At 43.3% G+C, this 6033-nt stretch overlaps 1 protein-coding gene across 8 annotated transcripts in view; it reads left to right on the top strand.

The window, feature by feature from the left end:
• Positions 1 to 6033, top strand: part of CEACAM20 (CEA cell adhesion molecule 20) — a 103036-nt gene that overhangs the window by 13325 nt on the left and 83678 nt on the right. The window lies entirely within an intron of this gene.

Below are 6033 nucleotides of genomic sequence, written 5' to 3'. Positions count from 1 at the left end.
GACACACAGTAGCTGTGCTTAAAAACTTTTTTGTTGTTGTTTAAGCCATGAGTTTTTGGAGTAATTTGTTACACTCCTTCACAGAAACTAGGGATTCATCGGATTCAGTGAGGTAATAGATAAGCACATGTGCTTGGCACACAGTTCGGTCTGTTTAAATGCTACCTATTACTGTTTCAGTATTTCCTAAGGCTTATCAAACTCCCCCTGCCCCCTCAACGATTTAAAATCAGTCTCTTTTACTTACAGACTTAAGCTGAACTGAGCCATGGACCAATCCTTGGGAAGTGGGTAGCATTGCAGTCTGAAGCAGTTCTGAACAATGGAAATACATTGCATGCCATAGATATATATTTTTAAAATTTCTAGGAGTTACCTTAAAAAGCAGAAAGACAAAGACTTCCCTGGTAGTCCAGTGGTTAAAACCCCACCTACCACTGCAGGGGGCATGGTTTTTGATCCCTGGTCAGGAGAAGGCAATGGCACCAGTACTCTTGGCTGGAAAATCCCATGGATGGAGGAGTCTGGTGGGCTGCTGTCTATGGGGTCGCTAAGAGTCGGACATGACTGAGTGACTGCACTTTCACTTTTCACTTTCACGCATTGGAGAAGGAAATGGCAACCCACTCGTGTTCTTGCCTGGAGAATCCCAGGGACAGGGGAGCCTGGTGGGCTGCCGTCTATGGGGTTGCACAGAGTCGGACACGACTGAAGCAACTTAGCAGCCAGGGAAATAAGGTCCTGCATGCTGCAGGGTGTGGCAGGCGAAGGGCTGTGGGCAAAAATTGTAAATAATAACAAAAAGCAGACAGGATACTTATTTTCACCTGTTTGCTACCATGTACGTAAAATTGGTTTCAGGTGATCATCTTCTGGTGCATTTGGATTTGTTAGTAATTGTAACTGAAGCTAGATGTAGTTAAGATATATCGTTTTAAGAATCATTGAAAATTATAACTTGAAACTTGGGTATTGTGAATTATTAGTGAAAGAAAAACTAGATGAGAATGTAGTATTCTTATACATTTAGAGAGACTCTGACTTGGTATTTCTTACACAAAATCGATTGTCATAAACCTTTTTATAATTTGTAAAAATTTTTATTATTTCTTTTTCTTTTTTTTTTAGTTTCTGACTGTGCAGCGAGGCATATGGGATCTCAGCTCCCCAACCAGAGATCTAACCCATGCCCCTGAATTGAAAGCACAGTGTCTTAACCACTGGACCACTGGGGAGGTCCCTTTTCAAAAAAAATTTTTTTAATGTTTTGACACAGTTTTAATAGAAGTGAATAGAATAGAACCATACTCAAAGAGATTACTATCATGTGAATCTGTGCTGGAAAACAATAACAACAACTAAGTTGGATGTTTCTTTCTTAAATTATTTTCAGTTCTCCAGACGGAAACAGTGACATTCTTAGTGTGATATTTGATGTTCTTCATGTTCTAATCTCTACCAGCATTTCCATTCTGACTCTGTCATTTCCTTCATATAGTCTCCACCAGAGTATTTGGAGGTGTATACTCTGTATGTGGCCACAGCTAAAATAGCCCTATTATTTGAGAGTGGATAAAATCCAGCAATACATGAACCGTGAACTTCCTGATGTTCAAGCTGGTTTTAGAAAAGGCAGAGAAACCAGAAATCAAATTGCCAACATCTGCTGGATCATGGAAAAAGCAAGAGAGTTCCAGAAAAACATCTATTTCTGCTTTATTGACTATGCCAAAGCCTTTGACTGTGTGGATCACAATAAACTGTGGAAAATTCTGAAAGAAATGGGAATACCAGACCACCTGACCTGAGAAATCTGTATGCAGGTCAGGAAGCAACAGTTGGAACTGGACATGGAACAACAGACTGGTTCCAAATAGGAAAAGGAGTACATCAAGGCTGTATATTGTCACCCTGCTTGCTGCTGCTGCTGCTGCTAAGTCGCTTCAGTCATGTCTGACTCTGTGCGACCCCATAGATGGCAGCCCACCAGGCTCCCCCGTCCCTGGGATTCTCCAGGCAAGAACACTGGAATGGGTTGCCATTTCTTTCTCCAATGCATGAAAGTGAAAAGTGAAAGTGAAGTCGCTCAATCGTGTCCGACTCTTAGCGACCCCATGAACTGCAGCCCACCAGGCTCCTCCATCCATGGGATTTTCCAGGCAAGAGTACTGGAGTGGGGTGCCATTGCCTCCTCCTGCTTATTTAACTTATATGCAGAGTACATCATGAGAAACCCTGGGCTGGAAGAAACACAAGCTGGAATCAAGATTGCCGGGAGAAATATCAATAATCTCAGGTATGCAGATGATAACACCCTTATGGCAGAAAGTGAAGAGGAACTAAAAAGCCTTTTGATGAAGGTGAAAGTGGAGAGTGAAAAAGTTGGCTTAAAGCTCAACATTCAGAAAACGAAGATCATGGCATCCGGTCCCATCACTTCATGGCAAATAGATGGGGAAACAGTATCAGACTTTATTTTTTGGGGCTCCAAAATCACTGCAGATAGTGACTGCAGCCATGAAATTAAAAGACGCTTACTCCTTGGAAGGAAAGTTATGACCAACCTAGATAGCATATTCAAAAGCAGAGACATTACTTTGCCAACAAAGGTTCGTCTAGTCAAGGCTATGGTTTTTCCTGTGGTCATGTATGGATGTGAGAGTTGGACTGTGAAGAAGGCTGAGCGCCAAAGAATTGATGCTTTTGAACTGTGGTGTTGGAGAAGACTCTTGAGAGTCCCTTGGACTGCAAGGAGATCTAACCAGTCCATTCTGAAGGAGATCAGCCCTGGGGTTTCTTTGGAGGGAATGATGCTGAAGCTGAAACTCCAGTACTTTGGCCACCTCATGCGAAGAGTTGACTCATTGGAAAAGACTCTGATGGTGGGAGGGATTAAGGGCAGGAGGAGAAGGGGATGACAGAGGATGAGATGGCTGGATGGCATCACTGACTCGATGGACGTGAGTCTGAGTGAACTCTGGGAGTTGGTGATGGACAGGGAGGCCTGGCATGCTGCGATTCATGGGGTCGAAAAGAGTCGGACACGACTGAGTGACTGAACTGAACTGAACTGAAAATCCAACTGGGCTTCCCTGGTGGCTCAGTAGTAAAGAATCCCCCTGCCAATGCAGAAAACATGGGTTGGATCTCTGGATCAGAAAGATCCCCTGGAGAAGGAAATGACAATCCTCTGCAGTATTCTTGCCTGGGATATCCTATGGACAATGGGGCCCAGTGGGCTACAGACCATGGGTTTGCAGAGTCAAACATGGCTTAGAGACTAAACAACAAAATCCAACTCTTCTTCAAGGGCCACCTCAAGTTCCTCCATGGTCCCTTTGGTAACCATTTACCATTCTGCTCCCAAAGCACTGGATCCATACCTCCTTCATCACATTTATTTGAGGGAATGCCACAGTACACTCTGTGCTACCTGAACATAAGGATGCTGCTATGTGTGTGTATCCCCAGGGCCCCCAGGCAATGGAGGCAATATTGAACACATGGTTAATGATTGGTACAGGAGGCATATTACATGCCAGGAGGTACTTTGCATTCCTGTGTATATATCAGAATCATTAGTACAGCTCTGTGAACATACAGATCCTCAGGCTCCATATGAGAGCCACTAAGTCAGTATCTCACAGGGGTGGGCAGAAGCTCCATACCTGATTCGAATGTGGGAACAATTGAGTTTGTAAAGAGGTCAGTATAAACTGGAACTGCCAGGGAAGGTTTGTAGAGGACAAGCCATGTACCAAACTTTGAAGTTTTAGGGAAAGACGTATCAGGTCAAGTTAAAAAAAAAAAGCAAAATGACAGATATGAAAGTCAAGATGATGGTAAGGAAGCCAGATTTTTGAATAGATGGTTTATGTGAGACTGATAGCTGCTAACTGTGAATAAGCATGTTAGGACCAGATCATGGGGGATTTTGAAAACCTGTGCAGGTTCAAATCATTTTGCTCTACACTTGAAACTAACAAAACATTGTAAATCAACTATATTTGATTGTTTTCCAAGTGCACATTTGATGTATTTAATCCATGTAACCACCCCTGGGCTTCCCTGGTGGTGCTGGTGGTAAAGAACCTGTCTGCCAATGCAGGAGGCATAAGAAACACAGGTTTGATCCCTAAGTTGGGAAGATCCCCTGGAAGAGGGCATGGCAGCCCCCTCCAATATTCTTGCCTGGAGAATCCCTTGGACAGAGGAGCCTGGCGAGCTACTGTCCATAGGGTCACAAAGAGTCAGACATGACTGAAGCGACTTAGCACGCACGCACAGCCGCCACTACAGTCAAGATACAAAACATTTTTGTGACTCCAAAAGATTCCTTTGTGCCTCTTTGCAGTTAATGCCCCCATCCCAGGCAACCATTGATTGGCCTTTTTTTAGGGAAAAAAAATTAGGTTTGTCTCTCTCAGCATTTCTTATCAGAGGAATTACACTGAATGCCTTCTTTTGAGTCCATTCTGAAGCAGTCTTTTAACTCAGCATGTTTTTGAAATTCAGCCACATGGTTGCTTGTCCCAGTACTTCATTCCTTTTTACTGCTGAGTACAGTTAACCCTTGAATGACACGGTTTTGAGCTGCATGGGTCCACTTACACGCAGATTTTTTTTCAAAAAATACACAAGAATATATGTGTAGAACATCATGTGCAAGCCTTGTTTTGAGGTGCCTATCCTTACATAGGCATAAGCTGAATATATTTATACATTTAATATAAAATTAACATGTTAGCTTTCTTAGTGTTTTTATGACTTTGCTTTCAAAGAATTAAATTCCAGTATATCTTTCTCCCTCCCCCTCATAATTGAAGAAACTGTGTGTCCTCCTACACTTACTTAGATAAGTGATTTAAAAAAAAAAGCGACAAGGTTCCCAGTACTGTATTATGAGTATGACTGTAATACTTGTATGCCATAAAAAATTTATAGACCCCCTCAACCTAGTTCTTCTGCTCCCTTTCCACCCCACTGGGATGTGGACCAGGATGCCACTGCTTTGCATAACTCTGTTGGATATGCTTTGTGAATGGCACCTCCTGTTGGTGGAGGTGTGTATTTTAAAAGGGGACATTGGTAGGATGGTCCAGACAGTAGGCCAGGGGAGAACTGGGGGTAGTGGGGGTCTTCTATCTCTGGGGGTGGCAAGAGAACAAAGCCCCTCCCCATTTACAGCTCTTGGGAGTCACAGGTACGCATTCATTGTTGTTGCCTCATGGGAAGTCTGGATTCTTGATTAGTGTCAGCTCCCAGCTGGGCAGCAGGGAATCTTGCCCTGGGTGGGGCTGGGATGGTTTTCTCTGTTGATAAGAAGGGATGGAACTAGGCTCTAGCAGAAGATCGACAGCTCTTTGGCTTGTGTCTGCTTCCCAGGTCACCACCTGTCCCCTGGTGAGCTACATCCACGGGCCCACTGTGAATAGTTTGGGTTTTGTGCAATCAATTCTCTGAAGGCCTGTGAGGAAACCTCTCAGTTTAGAGGATCTTGGTGGAAGCTTCAGGATTCCCTTCTATCTCTGCTGAAGGGTAAGATTCTGGAAGAGAGTCCTCTGATATCCCTGCCCCTTTCTCCCTTAGTAATACAAACCTTGATTTTTAAATGGACACATTAAACCAGCAAAAACTAGATTGTCTATGTTTCCCTAAGTGTGGCCAGGTGATGACATTTTGGCCAATAGGTGCCAGTAGAAGCATTGTGTGGGCCTTCTCGGGGTTGGTCTTAAAGAATTTTTCTAAGTCCTTTGTCCTTTATACTACTGACTGGAATGTGGATATGATGGCCGGAGCTCCAGCAACCATCTTGGATCACAAGTTATATACTGAAGATGCCAGAGCAATAATATTGAAGGAGGCTGGGTACTAATGACTATGAAGCTGCCACATTAGCCCTGAATGCCCTACCTCTAGACTCTGTAAAAACAAATTAAGCTTCCAGCTTGTTTAGGTTATATGATTTTGGGTTTTTCTATTATGTGCAGTTGAACCTAGTCTTGACAAAAATACTCTCTCATGGAGAAGAAA

Source organism: Bos grunniens, chromosome 18 (assembly GCF_055505025.1).
Source record: "Bos grunniens cultivar Pamir isolate PY7600 chromosome 18, Bosgru_T2T1.0, whole genome shotgun sequence".
Lineage (NCBI taxonomy): Eukaryota > Metazoa > Chordata > Mammalia > Artiodactyla > Bovidae > Bos > Bos grunniens.
This window is presented reverse-complemented; position numbering and strand designations above follow the sequence as displayed.